Source organism: Gossypium hirsutum, chromosome D01 (genome assembly GCF_007990345.1).
Source record: "Gossypium hirsutum isolate 1008001.06 chromosome D01, Gossypium_hirsutum_v2.1, whole genome shotgun sequence".
Taxonomy (NCBI): domain Eukaryota; kingdom Viridiplantae; phylum Streptophyta; class Magnoliopsida; order Malvales; family Malvaceae; genus Gossypium; species Gossypium hirsutum.
Window position 1 is genome coordinate 30,264,535 of NC_053437.1, and position 20,700 is coordinate 30,285,234.

Sequence of the window (20,700 nt, forward strand, 5' to 3'; positions counted from 1 at the left end):
ATGATAAATCTAATTGAATTATGCTCAAGTATAATGGTTATCCATGTCAAATTCATATGAATCATGTTTAAATGAACTTACATGTGTTCTTGATGTGCTTAAGCTTATGCCAAGCTTGTGAAATAATTGATGTTTATGATTATGCTTGTACTATGCAAATGAAACGAGTAAGAAAATGAATGAAACGGTAAGTGCGTAATTGAAATGTATTATAACGTATTTATATGTGAGAAATTTTACGTATACTATGAATGAATATACCTATAATATGGATAAATACACTAAGTCAAGAATTGATAATGTCATTTAGGCTTATGATAAGCATTGGGAATGGAATAGAAAGTAACTAAATTGAAAGGTGTATAATATTATAGAAAGGTTGATGGTTATACATTACGTCCCATAAAATCATTTCATGTTATGAATTATAAATATATGCGACATTAATGAATTTAATCATTTATGAGTCGATAATTATATAGATTTATGAATTTTGGCATTGGCATAGGGCTATGTCTATTCTAATAAGTTTATTATCCAAATGGAAATTTATGCTTAAAGTTTATACGAGCTTACTAAGCATACATTGCTTTCGTAGTTATATTTCTCTTACTTTACAGATTATCGAAAGCTCGATCGGGTTAGAAACTAATCAGAGATCCATCACACTATCCATCGACTATATCGGTAGATTTTAGTGATTTTGAGTCATGATTATAATGGCATGTATAAGTGTTTTGTGTTTGATGAAATGGTCATTATATATATGACTTGTAAATTTGGGACTTTGATTGATGAATAGGTTGTTATGTTGGCATGTAAATGTGATGCTATAATTGTTAACATTTTGGTATTTTAGTGCTTAAATGGTGAATGATGGAATGGTAAGTTAAATGCATGCTATGAAATGTCGTTTTGATATACTTGAAGATTGTCATTGAGTTATGGTTTGATATGGAAATAGATAGTGGGTATTGAGTAGATAAATAGCTATTATGGTAAGTTTGGATATGGTTGGCATTTGTCCAAGTTTTCTATGGTTTAGTAATGATAGTTGTTGAATGGTCAAATTGGTATATTTGAGTATGATTGGTATGTTAACATTGTGGTAAATGTTGGTATAGAATTTGTTCCAATGGTTGGTTGATTTATGACTAAAATTAGCAAATGTATAATCAAGTTTGATTGTTGTGATTGAGCTGCATTTTTGGCATATTGGTTGTATGATTAAATACTATGATCATCTAGCTTGAATATGCATGTGTTAGGTACAATTTGGCTGCATGAAAATAGGTGATTTTAGCTTGTGCAAGTGACCAAGTTTTGGGTGAGGAAAATGGCTTGAAAATGACCTATTTTTCGTCCACATGACCTAAGACACGGGCGTGTGTCTCAGCTCTGTGTGACACACAGCCATGCAACACAGCTGTGTGTCCCCTATAGGTTTTTAAAGGTTGCATTTCGAGAGTGACACGGCCTAGCACACAGACATGTGGCTTGGCTGTGTGAACCAAGTTAGAGAGCTACACGGGCACAGACACGGACTAGGACATGGCCGTGTGTCCCTACTTAGAATGCCTAGACGGCCTAAGACACGGGCGTGTGTCTTAGCTGTTTGAGTCACACAGCCTGGCCACACGGCCGTGTGACCCCTGTAGTATGATTTTTTCTATCTTTTGCCATGAAATTCTAATTTTTTTTATTTAGTCGCGAATCGTTTCTAAAATGTTTCTAAGGCCTCGAGGGGCTGAAAAAGGGACGTTATGCATGTGTTTGAATGGAATATGATCTATTTTATAAATGATTGTAATTGAATATTTTAAGTTAAAATTTTTTGATAATGCTTCATAACCCTATTCCAACGACGGATACGGGTTAAAGGTGTTACACCTCCTTTATCCCGTTTCATTGCCAGAGAACTTTCACTAAAGATATTTTTTCATTTCTTAATTCTTTAACCTGTCGAGCTATGATTCTGATTGGTTTTTCGTTATAGGATATATCAGGCTGAATCTGAACATCCGTTGGTGAGATAACATGTGAAGAGTCTAAGTGATACCATCGTAACATTAATACATGAAACACATTATGAATATTTTCCAACTCCGACGAAAAAGCTAAACAATACGCTACTAGCTCAAAAATTTCAATAATCTCATACGGCCTGATACATCGCGGACTTAGCTTTCCTTTACAACTAAAACGAAGAACTTTCTTTCAGGGCGATACTTTCAAGAATACTTTATCGCCGACTTCAAATTCAATAGCTTTACGTTTTAAATCCGCATATGATTTCTATCAATCTGAAGCTGCTTTCAAACTATCTCAGATTACTTTCACTTTTTCTTCAGTCTCTCGAATCAAATCAACCCTGTGAATCTTTTTCTCACTGAGCTCAGTACAATACAACAGAGTTCAACATTTACGACCATACAAAGCTTCTTTATGCTTGATTGATAACTGTTATTGTAGGTGAACTCAACTAACGGTAAATATTTCTCCTAGTTTCCTTCAAATTCTAAAACGCAACATCGAAGCATCTCTTCGAGTACTTGAATTATTCATTTGGACTGACCATTTTTCTGAGGATGGAAAGCAGTGCTAAAATGTAAACGCGTACCTAGAGCCTCTTGTAACTTGCATCAGAATTGTCATGTAAACTGCAGATCTCTATCCAAAATAATGGAAACTGGTAGCCCGTGCAATCTGACAATCTTAGCAACATATAGCTCAGCTAATCTCTCAAGAGAATAATTTGTACGTATTGGAATAAAATGTGCAGACTTTGTCAGACGATCAACGACAACCCAAATTTCATCTCTCTTCCTCGGAGACAAGGGTAATCCCGATACGAAATCCATGGTGACACGCTCCCATTTCCACTCTGGTATCATCGTTGGCTGTAATAAACCAGAAGGTACTTGATGTTCAACTTTAACTTAATGACATACTAAACATCTCGATACAAACTCAGAAATTTCTCATTTCATACCCAGCCACTAGTACATTTGTTTCAAGTCACTGTACATCTTATTACTACCAGGATGAATAGATAAACTACCACTATAAGCCTCATGCAAAATCTTCTGGACGAGATCTGAATTTCTAGGAACACAAATTTTGCCTCTGAAGGATAAACAATCATCGGATCCAATCTGAGAAACTGAATCAGAAGTCGACTCACTCTGTTTCTGTTTAGCTAACAATGCATCATCATATTTCTAGGCCTTGCAAATCTATTGTAAAAACACCGGTCAAGCCTTTAACTCAACTAAGATCGAACCATCATCAAACAACGTCAATTGCGCATTCAACGCTCACAAAGCAAATAAAGATTTTCTACTCAAAGCATCAGCGACTATATTAGCTTTACCCGGATGATAATCTATAATCAAATCATAATCTTTCAATAGCTCGAGCCACCTATGCTATCTCAGATTCAAATCTTTTTGCGACACTAAACACTTCAAACTTTTTGTATCTGTAAAAATGCAACACTTTTCATCGTATAAATGGTGTCGCCAAATCTTCAACGCAAACACAATAGTTGTAAGCTCCAAATCATACATTGTATAATTCTTTTCGTGCGCTTTAACTATTTGGAAGCATAAGCTATCACTTTGCCTTCTTGCATCAGAACATAGCCTAAACCATTCAAAGATGCATCACTGAAAATCACGAACTCTTTACCCGACTCAGGCTAAACTAACACCGGTGCCTTGGTCAACAATGCTGGCATTTCTTAGACCACTCAAACTTCACATATTTTTGCAATAATCTCATCATTGGTGTAGTAATCATTGAGAATCCCTTTATGAACCTTCTGTGATACCCAGCTAGTCCCAAAAAAATCTAACCTCGGATACATATCTCGAAGGTTTCCAATCAACAATAGCTGAAATCTTGCTCGAATCAACTCTGATGCCTTCGGCTGATAGAACATGTCCTAAAAATCCAACTTCCCGAATCCAGAATTCACATTTGCTAAACTTGGCGAATAATTGCTTTTCGCGCAAAGTTTGCATAACAATTCTCAAATGCTTTGCATGCTCAGACTTGTGAGTAAATCAAGATATCATCGATAAATACCACAACAAATCGATCTAAATACGGTCTAAAACTTCTGTTCATCAAATCCATAAATACTACAGGTGCATTAGTTAAACCAAACAACATCACAAGAAATTCATAGTGTCCGTACCTGGTCTAAAATGCAGTTTTTGGCACATCAGAATCTTTAACTCACGGTTGATAATAACCAAAACGAAGATCAATCTTCGAAAATACCGTTTCACCTTTCAACTGATCAAACAGATCATAAAAACGTGGTAATGTGTAATTACTCTTGGTCATAGCTTTGTTGAGTTGGCGGTAATCAATGCATAATCTCATAGAACTGTCTTTTTCTTGACGAACAGAACAGGTGCACCCCAAGGTGAAACACTAGGTTGAGCAAAACCTCTATCTGTCAACTCTTGCAGTTGTGCTGTCAACTCTTTCAACTCAGTAGGAGACATTCTGTAAAGAGCTATCAATATCGGTGATGTTCCCAGTACTGACTCAATGACAAATCCAATTTCTCTGATCAACGGTAACCCGAGTAACTCTTCTGGAAACACATCTGGATACTCACACTACAACAAAAATAGGTTTTTAGCGGCGTTTGGACAAAAAATGCTGCTAAAAATTGAGCATTAGTGGCGCTTTATGGAAAATGCCGCTAAAGATTGAGCATTTGCGGTGCTTTTCAGAACACGCTGCTGAAAATGAGCTTTAGCGGCATTTTTTCAAAAAATGCCGTAAAAGACCTAAGCCCAACGGCGTCGTTTGCTGACCTTTCGGGGCTTTAGTGGCATTTTTGAAAAAGCGCCGCTAATGCTCGGTGCTTTAGCAGTGTTTTTGAAAAAGCGGTGCTTTAACGGCGTTTTTGGAAAAGCGCCGCTAATGCTCGATGCTTTAGCGGCATTTTTGAAGAAGCGCCGCTAATGCTCAGTGCTTTAGCGGCATTTTTGAAGAAGCGCCGCTAATGCTCGGTGCTTTAGCGGCGTTTTTACAGAAGTGCCGCTAATGCTCGGTGCTTTAGCGGCGTTTTTGAAAATGCACCGCAAAAAACATTTTATGTATCTATTTATTATTTAATTGGTTTATTTATATTATTTAAAATTAAATTTATTTTTAATTAAATATTGAAAATCTTCAGAAAAAAATAATGACACGTAGAAATAGTTTGAAATAAAAAACATAGAAAAATATTTGTTAAAAATGGAAAAATTAAAATACTATTATTTAAAATAATTTTAAAGTTTTTTGGGTACATTATTGATTGTTTTTTAATTTATATATTAAATAATTTCTTATATAATCGCAAAAGAGATAGTATTAATTTTAAAATATTGAATTAATTATCATATAGTTTAGGGTTTAAGGTTTAGGAGTTACTTTCTTAAGGTTTATGGATCATGGGTTTAGGGATTATGGTTTATGATTTAAGGGCTGGGGTTTAAGGTTTAAAGGTTAGGGGTTTCTGATTTATGGTTGAATGGATAGGGGATAGTGGTTTAAGGTTGAGATTAATTAGTGTTATTTAATTTATATATTAAATAATTTCTTATATAATCGTAAAAGAGATAGTATTAATTTTAAAATATTAAATTAATTATCATTATAGTTTTGGGTTTAAGGTTTAGGAGTTACTATCTTAAGGTTTATGGATTATGGGCTTAGGGATTATGGTTTATGGTTTAAGGGTTAGGGGTATTAAGGGTTAGGGGTTTATGATTTAGGGTTTAGGGATAAGGGTTTAGGGTTTAGATTAATTAGTGTTTTTTAATTTATATGTTAAATAATTTCTTATATAATTGTAAAAGAGATAATATTAATTTTATTATATTAACATTATGATTATAGTTTAAATTATTTAAGAGATAATAGATAAACTTTATATATATTAAATGGTTTAGGATTTAAGGTTTACTTGAGATTTGTTAAATGATGAAATTTTATACAATCAATTAATGCTTTTATATTTAAAAATATTTAATCTAAACCATTTGATATATTTAAATATTAGATTATAAAAAAACATTGATAAATAAATAAATAAAAAGTAACAGATTGATATGGATAAGTAACTATCTATTTTGGATAGGACCAAATTATAACAAATAAAAATAAAATACAAAAACTAAAAATTATAATTTTATCTAATTATTTTAAATATTACTTAAAATTAAAAAAATTATTTATTTAAAATTTATATGGAAGATACAATAATTTAATATAAAAATTGTAAAAAAAGTAGAGCGTTAGCGGCGTTTATGAAAAACCGCCGGAAAAGGTAAGAAATAGAGGCGTTTTTGTTGAAAACGCCACAAAAAAAGAGCAATAGTGGCGCTTTTCTTCCAAACTCCACTAATATTTTTACAAAACGACGTCATTTTGTGTTTATATTTTTTTATCCCAAAATTTCAAATGAAATATTATTTTTTTCCCCTTCTTTTTCCCTCAATCGATTCCCCCATCCCTAGGAATCTCTTTTCTTTTTTCCCCATTTTATTTTTCCCAAACCATTTCTCCCCTACCCCGATTCCCTTTATTTTCCCCTAATTTCCCCAAATCGGCAGCCCTTTGCATCTCCTCAAAGGGTTGTAGCAAAAGGAGGTCTCGAACTAGCACGTCAAGTGGTACAGATTCATGGAGACCTTACAGATGATAACTACCAGACATTGGACCAGGCTGTTTGTGTTTTATTCTATTTTTGTTCTAAGATATATTAAATCTAACTTAATTTTCACGCATTCTGTTGTGCAAGTAGATCATTCTTCTCTTATGTAGAAGCCATTCATTAGTATATTTCAAGGCTGGCGGATTCCTTCTAGATAAATTTTTCATGAAGCAAATTCTTAGATCTACCCGTAAATAGAGTATATATGTCCACATTTTGTTCATGGTTCACAACTTGCTTAGTATTTCAGTTTGTGGGACAATCTTTGTTACTCCCGTAGAAAAGTTTGGGTGTTTAATGATTTTACAGATGCTATGTATAATGAAGATTTTATAGCCTTCTTGACGGGGTGCACATGTTTATACCTTCGCTTTCACTGTTCTAATCTTGGAGACAGAATGCATTTTTCTCATTTTTTCTCTCTTGATTTTTTCTTTTATTAGCTGCTGAAGTGAACCATCTTTTGGAATCTGTGGTTGTCTTAGGTACTGGTCCTTTTGAAATTTAGTACAGTGCTTTAGTTTGTTACAGCTGAGGTTGTGGCAAGATCAACAGCATGGTTGGGTCGAGGTCTTTCTTGTGTATGTGCTCAGAGCAGAGGGAATGATGCTCGTCCATCATTTGATTTAACTCCTTCCCAAGTAATGTCTATGATCGGGTTCACCTGTTCATCTCTACGTTGTCATCTATGATGGTCATTTGCCCATTTCATCTGTAATATGTGAATTCCTATCTGCAAGGAAATAGAAATCTGATGATAGGATAACTCATAAAGTTTTCCTGCTACTCTGTATACTATTTATTACTTTAACTAATGAGATTCTCCTGTTGCTTAATGCTATCTTTTGAAGCTAATGTTGCTATACTCTATAGATGTCATTTTATGACCTTACATAGTGGCCACTTTTCTTGCAACATGATTACTCGTATAGCACTCCAATCATGTATAATGTCATTTTATTTTCATTTTCGATTATCTTTGCAAATATTTTTTGTTTGAACGAATAATCTTCAGAAAATGGATTTTAACGTGACGGAGGAAGAGGAATTTGGATTCTCAAGAAACTATTTCTTAGCAAAAGAAATGGGCAATTCTGGGAAGAAATCTACTCGTAAACTCAGTGATATCAAGGTCATTGACAAACAGGTATTTTGCCTCATTGAATCCCCATCTCGAAAAAAGCTTTTATTTTTTTTATTCTTTTAAATTTTGTTGTTTTAAAATAGCAGGAACTTAGAGAAGCTTCAACTAATATTGAACCAAAGCATCGAAACGACGTTGCAGATTTAATAAATAGTTACAAAAGTTTATACCCAGAATGTGTTTTTGATCTTAGGTAATTTAAAACTCTTATTTACTTAATGGTGTAATTTTGAATTTCATTGGAAACTTTAATTCGTTAGAATTTGATCCTCTTAATTTGCAAAAATTGGAAATTTGATCCTGTTTTTGGTGCATACACTACACCAAAACAGGTTTTTAGCGGTGCTTTTTAGCACAAATGCTGCTATAGACCATGACCTTTAGTGGCGCTTTTCACACAAACGCCGCTATAGACCATGACCTTTAGCGGCGCTTTTCCAACAAACGCCGTTATAGACCATGACCTTTAGCGGCACTTTTCACACAAACGCCGCTATAGACCATGACCTTTAGCGGCGCTTTTGTCACATGCTCAATTGATATTTCTTTGATAAATGAAATTATTACTTGACTCCCGAATCCTCATCTCTTATGTTTAGATAAGAAACTTGTGTGCACAAGATTCATAAAATCATACAAGCAAAACATCAATCAAATCCCTAAATTAAGCACTGAAGATTTCATTAATAAATTAAATTATAACTCGACTCCCAAATTCTCATCTCTTTTGTCAGATAACAAACTTCATGATACAGAAGGGTATCAAAAGTGATATAAATGGACACAAACTTTCCTCACAATGACATGCATTGCATACAAGGGGCCGGGACATGGACCCTTAGTAATTTGCATCAGAATTTATGCTTCCACACCCTTAGTGAAGGGGAGAAAATACCAAAAAACTAGATTAGGGCCAGGTAATTTGACTCATACCAGTTGGCCATTGCCAAAGAAAGATTATCATTACAGCTATGTTAGAATATCTATGTACAGCTCAAAAAATTGAAGTACAAATCACAACCAATTGGAAATGATGAATAAATTCCAAGATATGTTTTGCGCTGTTTATCAGTCAAACTATTTTCTACCCAGATTATCAACTCATTGCAAACTAAAATAAGTAGGATTATATCAATTTAGATTGAAACCTTGGAATTAAGTAATGATTAAACATCAAGATTAGTGCTCCTGTAAAGGTAAGAGCCAAAGTAAGCATCTTTTCCAGTGAGAAAGAAAGCAAATAAGGAGCAAGCCTCTCATACCATTCTGCCGCTGAGAATGCTTAATGAGCAAGCGGATGAGTATTCGAAGCCTGTTCTGGGAAGAATAACTGGCTGTTCACCTATAACTCTAATCCCCCTGCGATAAAAGAATGCTACAAGGTAAGATTTTATGAATATTAAGGAATAAAATAACTTCAACTCCTCTTCCTCCGATTTCTTCTCATCTAGGGTTTCCGTCGCTATAAAATCACCAGTAAAATTAAAAGGAAACTGTATGTTCCCTTAAAAGCCTAAAATTAAAAGAAACCCTAACAGATCGAGAGAAAAGGAGTAGCTATGGTGAGTGAAATGAAAAGGAAAAAAAAGTGTATTGGTGTAGGTGTATTGACTAGTGTTGTTGGAAATGGGAAATTTGGGGGATTTCAGCTCAAGAAAAACAAACTTTTATTTGGGGATTTAGGGCGCACGACGGAGATGAGAAGAAGAGGGAGTAATGAGCGGGTAACCAAAAATCATTTTTTTGGGATTGAGCGGGATTTTGATTACTTTTCGCGGCGTTTTTGACAAAAACGCCACAAAAAATTATTTCATTTTAAATAAAACGACGCCGTTTTGCTCTGCTAAAAATATTTTTTTTGTCTATTAAAAATTTTTAGTTAAGTGATTTTATAAAACATTTATTATTATTATTATTTATAAATTGGATTTTTATAAAAAAAACCAAGTACTCTCAAAATAAATATCGTATATTTCAAAAAGAAAACAAATGATTAAATGGCTACAATTAATTATTAAGTTAGTATTATCCAATGTTAATCACGATTGCTATTAAAGATTGAAATGTTAATCACGATTTTATATTATTCTTTTCCGATTTAATCTACATTTTATTAGAGATATTTCATCATAACTAAAATATAACTATTATGCTAGATGTTCGATGTGGAATGATTTTAGTTTTTGTATTTTTTTTTATTTGTTATAATTTGGTTCTATCCAAAATAGATAGTTACCTATCCATATCAATCTGTTACTTTTTTTATTTATTTATCAATGTTTTTTTTGTTAAATCTAATATTTAGATATATCAAATGATTTAGATTAAATATTTTTAAATATAAAAGTATTAATTGATTGTATATTTTTTTATCATTTAACAAATCTCAAGTAAACCTTAAATCCTAAATCAGTTAATATATATACAGCTTATCTATTAAGCTCTTAAATAATTTAACCTGTAATCATAATTTTAATATATTAAAATTAAAATTATCTCTTTTACAATTATATAAGAAATTATTTAATATATAAATTAAAAAACATTAATTAATGTAAACCCTAAACCCCTATCCCCAAAATCCTAAATCGTAAAACATAAACCGTAAACCTTTAACCCCTAACCCCTAACCCTTAAACCCCAACCCTTATAACTGTCCTCCATAAGTTTTGTGACCGCATTTAGTATAGTTCCTTAATCTTAAAGATATTTCAAAAGATTCAAACTTCTAGTTGTAACAATACTCCTAGTTTCTTCAACTCCAGAAGATTCAAACTCCTCATCCACATCAACAGATGCCGCGATGCAGGTGAGTTTTTCTTTTGGAACTTTGAATCCATCATCAACTTTAGGATTTCCTTGCTTCTCCCTAGCACCAATGTCCAAACCTAATAACTTAAAAAAATTCAATCAACAAACAGAAGGCGAATTGGAGGCAGAAATACCTAAAAGAAACATTCAACTGCAAGCTGTAATGGTATCCATAGGAAAAAGAAAATAGTAAGGTGTTACAGATAATTTAAAATGTAAAGTGTCAAGCAAAACCATGGGTCATATTCAGTTTCTGAAACAACAAGACAAACAAGCTATGAAACTTTTACAAATGAACACCTAAAATTCCAATCAATCCTAATGAATAATAAATTCACATATCTACCATTTTTTTTAAACTCACATCAATATAGAAGGACTAAAACCATAATCAGACCATAATAAAAATCAATCATTCTTGCCTGAAATGATGAAAATATATAGAGTTAAACACATTTCTATCAAGCAACAAAAATCTCTAACCACCAACAACAAAATATCCAAAAACACTAGGATCCAAACCACCAACAAAAATCTGCAAAAACCTTAAAATAGTAACCCCTAAACCTTAAACTATAGTGATAAATCTCTTTTACGATTATATAAGAAATTATTTCATATGTAAATTAAAAAACACTCAGTAATGTACCCAAAAAACTTTAAAAAACCCAAAAAAATTATTTAATATGATAAATCTGAGTATCAGTGGCGCTTTTTAAAAAAACGTCGCTAAAACCCTGAGCATTAGTAGCGCTTTTTCATAAACGTCTCCAAAGCCCCGAGCATTAGCGGCGCTTCGCGTTTCTTCAAAAACGCCGCTAAAGCCGAGCATTAGTGGCGCTTCTTCAAAAATGCCGCTAGAGCCTCGAGCATTAGCGACGCCAAAAATGCTGCTAAAACCCCGAGCATTAGCGGTGCTTTTTCAAAAACACCGCTAAAGCCCTGAAAACTCAGAAAACGACGTCGTTGGACTTAGGTTTTTTGCGGCGCTTTTTGGAAAACGCCGCTAATGCTCATTTTTAGCGGGTTTTTTAAAAAGGACCGCTAATACTCGATTTTGAGTGGCATTTTTTTAAAAGCGTCGCTAATGTTTGATTTTTAGCAGCGTTTGTTATCCAAACGCCACTAAAAACACCACTAAAAGCTTGTTTTGGTGTAGTGATACATGCACTTGAACAGTTGGTTTTTGCTAATTTGTTTTGATCTCCGATAGTTTAAAACTCTTATTTACTTAATGGTGTAAGTCTGAATTTCATTGGAAACTTTAATTTGTTAGACTTCTATCCTCTTATTTTATAAAAATTGAAAATTTAGTCTAGTTTCTGGTGAATAAATGGACTTGAATTGTTAATTTGTGCTAATTTGTTGCATTTAAAATGTTATAAAAATTGACAAGTTGGTTCGGTTTTTGGTAAATACATTATACATGAACTTGAACTGTTAATTTTTGCTAATTTTTTGCATGTAAATTGTTGAAATGATGATTTTTTATATCTCCTTACATATTAGATATTGAAATGTTCTACTAATGTTACCCAAAATGGGTTTAGGGTTTTAAAAATTGAAAATTGAAAATTTAGTCTGGTTGTTTGTAAATGCATGAACTTGAACCATTTATTTTTGCTAATTTGTTGCATATAAGTTGTTATAAATATTGAAAAATTAGTCTGATTTTTGGTAAATACATGAACTTGAACCATTGATTTTTGTTAATTTGTTGCATATAAATCGTTATAGAAATTGAAGATTTAGCCCTATTGCCGGTAAATATATGAACTACGAATAGTTGATTTTTGCTAATTTGTTTCACATAAATTGTTGTAAGATTGATTTGTGTTAATTTCTTGCATATAAATTATTGAAATGTTGATTTTTGATAATTCCTTACATATTAAATATTGAAGTGTTGATATTCAAGCTAGTAATTTAACATTAAGGTTTACTAATGTTATCCAATTGGACTAACTTATCAAGTTTTGTAAATTAACGGGGATAAAATTCATAATTAGACCTTTACTTATTTATTTTTATTCCAAAGTGTTACCTTGAAAGTTAGTATTGGCTTAATTTTCTAGTACTTTTTGTGTGTATGTCTTGCTTGAAGGCCTCTCCTTTAGGCATGTGATAAAAGGCTAGCACTTTTTGGTAGCAAGGATGAAAGGTGGAAAGACAAAAAAAAGTATTAATTTAATGATTACAAATATCTTTGTTATAAATTTCTACCATTAGATTAAATAGTTTGCCATCCTTACTGCACAGAACCCAAAGGATTTTAAAGTGTTGATTTAACTCTCTTTCTCCTATATTTATATGGTTTTGATCTTGTTAATTTTCTTGTTTAGACTATATGGCTAGCATTTGGATTATCTTCCATTGAATGTTTTTTTTTTGTATAAAGTTATTTATGCGGGCATCTGCTTTTTTCTTTTTAGGCACTTAGATTAAGGTCGAAATAGCTAAAATTGGAGAGGCAATTAGAGAACACAAAGGCTGAAATTTCTTCTTTCAAGTATGCTGTAATTTTTCTTTACCAAAGGGCTTGTGATCTACATTTTCAGGATGATTTGATTACTTGTTTCTTCAATTATATATGCCTTTTGCCATATGTGTTCAAAAGTAACTGCGTGGATTATAATGCTCATACATAACTCCTTGGTGCAGAATTGAAGGTTACTTTTGTTGTTATTAGTAAAGAAACATTTATTATTGTTACTTATTACAACTAAAGAACCAGAAAGGAAGAAAAAGAATATGTGTGCCTGTGGGGTGGGAGATATTTAATTGTTAGTTATTTGCTTATTAAGTAGGTTTCCTGTGTGAAATGTTTAATGTTGTTTCCTTCCATTTGCTATATATTATCATGTTTAGACTTTCATTTGGATATATTTTCATGTTGATTCTTCTAATAGTTATAGGACATCTTATTCATTCTGAATTTTGCAGAAAGAAAATGTCTAGCCTAGAGAAAGAGCGTTAGGATTTTCTATCAACCATTGAAGCACTTAAAGAAGGTAAGTACGATAATAGCTAGGCCTTTTAATGATAATAATATGTTTGTTGTATAAGATCTTGAAAAGAATAGAATTTAACATATGTTTTTTGGAATTCAAAATTTTAAAAGTAGTTAAATTAAATTTGCAATTTATGCATAGTACAAGGATTAATGACATAAATTGACTTTATTTTTAACATTGAATGATTTCTTTTGTGAATGTGGATTGAAAAAGAAAAGAAAAGAGAAAAAAATATTCTGGTAAAAGTGGCAGTTTAGCCTTTAACTTTTAAAAAGGTTGAATCTATTCAATGTTTTTCTCTTCTCCTGCCCTTGACAGCACATTCATTTGACAGGATAATTTGGAAACCCTGTTGCAAGAAAAGGACATTTAGGTTGATCTAGTCTATTACTTGTAGCATTTGCAGGTATTTTGTGTTGTTTAAGTTATGAACATTGGGTTTTGATTTGTCATGTGAACAAATATGATGAATCTGAAGTGCATTCCTATTCTTCTATTTGCAGTTAAGATTTGAAACTGAAGACAAAGCAAGGAGACTTCTAAGTAATGTGTCATTTTTTTTGAAATTAGGGGGTTATTTTTTCGGTATTACTCCTGAAAAAGTGATTGCCAAAAACTACTGTTTTAGGATTTGTGTTTTTGGAGGTGATTGTGTAAATATTTTAGTGTGCTTTAGTTATTGTAAGAATACTTTTAACATTGTTAATTTTAATATTATTGTAAGAATATTTTGAATTATAATTCAGTTATCAATTTATATCATATATCTTTCATTGAATTTGAAGTATCATTTAAATTTTTCATTTTTGGTTGGATTTTATGTTACAGGAAGGATTGTATATGGATGAAAATCGGGTGTTACAAATTTGCCAAAATTAGTGGTGTTTTTCCATAAACGCTGCTAAAGAACCATACTTTTAGCGGCGTTTGTGATAAAAGCACCGCTAAAGATCATGTTCTTTAGCGGCGTTTATGGGTAAAGCGCTGCTAAAGATCATGTTCTTTAGCGGCGTTCGTTGGTAAAATGCCTCTAAAGGTCATGTTCTTTAGCAGCGTTTGTGGGTAAAGCACCGCTAAAACTCATGTTCTATAGCAGCGTTTGTAGGAAAACCGCCGCTAAAAGTCATGATCTATAGCGGCATTTGTGGGAAAAGCGCTGTTAAAAGTCATGATCTATAGCGGCGTTTGTGGGAGAAGCGCCGCTAAAGGTCATGACCTTTAGCGGCATTTTTGTACTTTTAGTGGCACTTTCTAAAACAACGCCGCTAAAAGCCTGTTTTGTTATAGTGTCACAAACCACTGGAACTGATTCTAAATTCAACTCAGAAACTTTGGAATCAAATACATACGCAAGGTACGTATCACAGCCTTTTCTCACATATTTTTGTGCTAACATAGCCGAAATAACACTAGGCATACCATTCAAACTATCTGATTCAATCTAAAGCTTTACATCGTTCTGACATTTTAACACAATAAGCTTTCATCTACAGTTTACAATAGCATCATGTAGAGTTAGCCAATCCATGCCCAAAATCACATCAAACTCATCAAACGGCAATAGCATCAAATCAGCCAAAAAATTACAACCCCGTATCATCAATGGACAGTTTTTGCAAACCTTACCAACTAGCACATACTGACCTAGGGTGTTCAATACTTTAACCACAAATTGAGTGGACTCAACAGGTAAATTCTTACTTGACACTAGGTTCGTGCAAACATATGAATGGGTTGATCCCGGATCAATCAAAGTAATAAAATCAATATCAAAGATAGAAAATGTACCAGTAATAACATTTAGCGTTGAAGCTTTGTCTCATGCACGAATTGCGTAAGCTCTGGCTAGTGCTCATGCCTTAGATCTCATAGTAGAGTTTTTTGTTCCAGTACGACTATTACTCACATTTCCAAGATTATGAGGTGTTCTACCTCTCACAGTAGTATTGCTCGATCGAATATTCCGAACCTTTTCTTTTTCGGGTAGCTCTGGGCAATCTCGAATAAAATGCTTATATGATCCACATTTGAAACAGGCACCTTTTTTCGCTCTACACTCCCCAAAATGTCGATGTCCACATATTTATAATTAGGCTTATTGTCTTTAACACTGCCTATGCTCACTATAGACGTAGCTTGAGCTTTTGAACCCGCATGATGTTTACTTCGGTCTCTACCAAAATATCCTACTGTAACAGTTGAACGATTATAATGTTTTCTCAATTTCTTCAATGAAAACTAATATGACTACCTTGATGTTCTCTTTCTTGAATCCCTAGCTTCATAATCAACTTTTCTCTTCTCTTTGTTAAGCTACTCAGCTTTATGAGCTCGATCAACTAGCACAACAAATTCTTTCAGTTCAAGTATCCTGACTAGAAGCTTTATATCTTCATTTAGCCCTTTCTCGAATCATTTACACATAGCAACCTTAGTTGGAATACATTTCTTGGCATACTTTCTCAATCTGACGAATTCCCTTTCGTATTCAGGCATTGACATACGACCCTATTTAAGCTTAAGGAATTCTTTACGTTTCTGATCAAGAAATCTCTAACTTAGGTATTTCTTTCAGAATTTGATTTGAAAGAATTCTCAATCAATACGCTCTCTCGGCACAACCAAAACCAAAGTAGTCCACCAATGATATGCTGAGTCTTTTAGTAGAGATATGGCACATTTTACACACTTTGCTGGTGTACAAGATAACTCGTCGAAAACTCTGATAGAATTTTCTAACCAGAATTCAACTCTATCTAGATAATCAACAACTATAGCTCTAAATTCTTCAGCCCCATATTTGTGAATCTTGTCAACTGGCGGTTTATTAACTCGTATTGGTTCCAAACCTTAAGGAACGACAGGGATCGGTTAGGAAACAGGTGGGGGTATAGGTCATTGAGCTTCAGTCATACGAACTAGGTAAACCACTCACTCATCATTCAGAAGAAAGCATCCTTAGCTTCTCCTCCTCGACCCTCAGATAGGGCCTTGTACCACTCGACGCTGCTTCATGAACGGAGGCTTGTGCGTTACTTTTGACTTCATCGTAGTTGTCTCGGTTGGATGTCATTACTATATGAAAACATATTTCAAAGGAGTCAAGAGTAATCACACTATCGCAGGTTATATAATGGTATGTATTACTAGACTCACACACACTACGTTCAAACCGAGAATCGACTAAACCGTAGCTTTAATACCACTAAATGTAACACCCCTAACCATATCCTTTGCCAGAATAGAGTTACGAATTATTACCAGAAAATTTAAAACTTAAAACATTCATTTCTGAACATTTAATGAATCATGTTATAATCCATTCAAATACATGCATATTGTCCCTTATATGAGCCCTCGATGCACTAAAAACACTTTAGAAATGAATCGGGAATAAATAAAAAATGTATAGAATTTTTTGGAAAAGGTTAGAATTTTGCAAATTGCAGGGGTCACACGGGTGTGTGACCAGCCACACGGCTAAGACACACATTCGTGTCTCAGGTCGTATGGGCATTTGAAGTAGGGACACATAGCCGTGTCCTAGCCCATGTTTGTGTCCGTGTAAATCTCTGACTTGGGTCACACTGCCAACCACACGCCCATGTGCCAAGCTGGGCAACTCTCGAAATGGCCTCACACATTTGTGTGCTAGGCCGTGTAACAGCCTGACTTGCAACCCTTTGAAATCTATAGAGGACGCACGGTTGAGACAAACGCTCGTGTCTTAGGCCGTGTTGACAAGAAATGGAACATTTTTAGGCCATTACCTTCACCATATTATGCACACACTTACAACCCATTTGTATCCAATTCAAGCATCCAAAATGTACATAAAATATGCAAAATCAAGCTAGCACAATATAGTACCTAATCTTACAACCAATATGCGAAAAGACACCTCAATAATCCTGAGTTACATATACTCAAACACAAGCATAACTTATCCATTTAACAACTCAATAATTACAACCAATTTCCATACCAAATTCTACCAAAATGACCATACCAAAATCATATTCAAATATACCAAAATGGTCACTAAAATATACATCAACTTGACCATTCCAACATCAAGCACAAAAAGCACCAAAATGCAAAATTAACAACCATCATAAAACCACATATATATAGAAGCCAACATGACAACTAATTCAGTAACCAAAATACCATATTTACAAACCAAACATAATGGTTACATCATCAAGTACAAAACACCTATACATGTCATTATAGCCATGAATTAAAAACATCAAAATCTATCGATATAGCTGATGGATAGTGTGATAGGTTTCTGACAAACTTCCAACCCAAACGAGCTTCCAATTAACTACAAAACATAGAAAAATGAACACAAGGTAAGCATATAATGCTTAATACCTTCGTAATTCATAAACGATGCTTACCAATACAATACATAAGATTAAAATAAATATGAATCATCCCAACACAAGCTTGGCACAAGCCTGAGCATCACCAACAACCCAAATTAGTGCTTGATCACATAAATTCAATATCAACAAATGATAAAATAACTTTTAACAAATCTTGAATGCACATGCTTCCTACCTTCCATAATAACAAGTAACTTGCATCAAAAGCTCTTATCGAAGCTCACATGAAGTGGAATCACGATTTTCTTCACAATCTTTTTTCATAGTTGATGGTCGTCACCATCCCCTTTCATAATCGATAGCCAAAGCTAACCCTTTTCATAATTCGAAGGTCGTCACCATCCCTTTTCATAGTTGATGGTCCTCACCATCCCTTTCATAATCGATAGCCGAAGCTATCCTTTTTCATAATTCGATGGTCGTCACCATCCCTTTTCATAGTTGATAGTCATCACCATCCCATTACATAATTGAGTGGTCGTCGATATGCCGTTGAGTTTTTTTGCTGAGACATAATTTGATATTATATAATGATAGCATTTAAAACATAATTTAAAACGCTATTTAAACGTACAAACTTACCTCGATGATAAAATGTAGAAACGAAATCGATTAATTTGAAGCTTTCTTTTTACCTCGATCTAAAGTCGTACGAGGTTTATCTTTATCTAAATGAATAAATTCAATCAATTTAATAGTCACTCTATTCAATTCAATACAAATTCATATTTTTTCAAAATTACTTTTTTGCCCCTAATGTTTTGATTTCATTACAAATTAGTCCTTAAGCTTGTAAAATGAAATTAATGTAATTTCATCCCTACCCAAGCCTAGACGAATTTCATATAAGCTTATAACACCCCACACATTTCATTATTTTACAAATTACACCATGAATATTTCTCATTTTTCAATTTAATCCCTAATTGACAATTTCATCAAAAATCACCTAACAGAAGTTGTTTATCTAACAACAAAGATTCATTTTCTTCCATCAAACATCACAAAAAACATGTATACATTCATGGAAAAACCCTAATATTTTAATATTTTTACAAATTAGTCCCTGGGCTAGCTAGATTAAGTTATGACTCCAAAAACATAGAACTCATTAAAAACTAGATAAAAAATGCTTACATGCACAAGGTAGCCTAGTTGAACCTTCAAAGCACCAAAAATGTTGTTTTATTTCTTCAAAAATCGATGGAAACCAAGTGAGAAATATGATACCAAAATTTATGTTCTGTATAATTAATCTTATTTACTTATTTACTACTTTAACCTTTGTTTTTAACTTTAAAAATCATTTAAACTATGTCCAAACATGTCCACCCACTAAAACGGTGGTCTAACTACAACATAAACCCTCCAATCATTTAATATTATAGCTATTTAATCCCTTTATCTTATAGAACTCAAGTTTTACACTTTTTTGCAATTTAATCCTTTTTAGTAAATTAAGCATGCAAACTGTAAAATTTCTTAACAAAATTTTTATACGATACTACTAACATGCTGTAGACATTAAAATAATAATAAAATAATTATTCACACATCAGATTTGTGGTCTCAAAACTACTGTTTTGATTTCACTGAAAACGGGCTGTTACATGTTACATGTTTGGTATAGAGTTCGGTTTAATTGGTTCTCGAATAGCTTTTATGGAAGGCACCCTGTATGCATAAATGCCAAACTTGGCTTAATCTCTTAGGTATGTGAAAGATAGTTGTTATTGTAAAATAATAAGTAGGACAGTAGAGAAGGATAAATGATTGATTCATTAATAAATATAAAAGATATTACATTGTTCCTAAAATAGCAAAATGAAAGATACAACTAAGAAATTCTAATTCTCCTCCTCAGTGTGTAGAATAGTTGGTTTTTCAAAGACGTCTTCTGTGGAAGAAACTCCTTCTTTTTGTTCAACGCCTTTTGGAGCTTGTTGTAAGTCAATACACCCTTCAAAATTTTCTTTGTTAGGCATGATAGGAGTGAAGAATCCATTTGTATGTTTCCATTTAGATTGAAATTATTCCCACTCTTTGCCTTCAGGTTTGTAAACATCAAAATTCAATGAATCAGTAGAGATATATTTTAAAAAATTGAAGTTTACTTGAGTTAAGTTGATTAGATCAGAAGCCACTTGGGTGTGAAGAACCAAGTTGGATTTTAATTTTGGTAATGCCTTAGTTAAATTTTTTGTGGTGTCTTCTTGGTACTTTCTTAAGGCTTAATCACTGGACTGGCGTAGACTATCCAATTCAGTATTGTGACGTAGTTCTTAGACCTTGAGTCGCTCCTTTAATGATTTGACTTTTCCTTCCAATTGCTTATTAGTTAATTGCATTTCCACGCATATAGATTTCAAAGCTAAGACACAAGAATCAAGCTGATTGATCTTGTCTCTATTAATCTGATCAGTTTGACGTAGATAATCTATGATTTGTCCACTAGATCTAATTATCCCCTTTAAATTAGCTAACCAGGCACTATAAAGAGCATTGATTTCTTAAAGGAAACTACTTAAGATGTTGTACTCCAGAGAGAGGGCCTGTGAGGATTCGACTATTGAGAGAAGAGAATATTCTAGTTTGGAGGAAAGGAAAGTACGA

The 20,700-nt window shown here is 33.1% G+C and overlaps 2 long non-coding RNA genes across 2 annotated transcripts; both read left to right on the forward strand.

Moving 5' to 3' along the window:
• Positions 1 to 6,494: 6,494 nt before the first annotated feature.
• LOC121213524 (uncharacterized) lies at positions 6,495 to 8,130 on the forward strand. Its single transcript, XR_005908963.1, has 3 exons — positions 6,495 to 7,365; positions 7,740 to 7,871; positions 7,955 to 8,130. It is a non-coding gene; the product is annotated as an uncharacterized lncRNA (long non-coding RNA).
• Positions 8,131 to 13,141: 5,011 nt separating this feature from the next.
• LOC107921850 (uncharacterized) lies at positions 13,142 to 14,455 on the forward strand. Its single transcript, XR_005908880.1, has 3 exons — positions 13,142 to 13,690; positions 14,028 to 14,099; positions 14,197 to 14,455. It is a non-coding gene; the product is annotated as an uncharacterized lncRNA (long non-coding RNA).
• Positions 14,456 to 20,700: the final 6,245 nt, after the last annotated feature.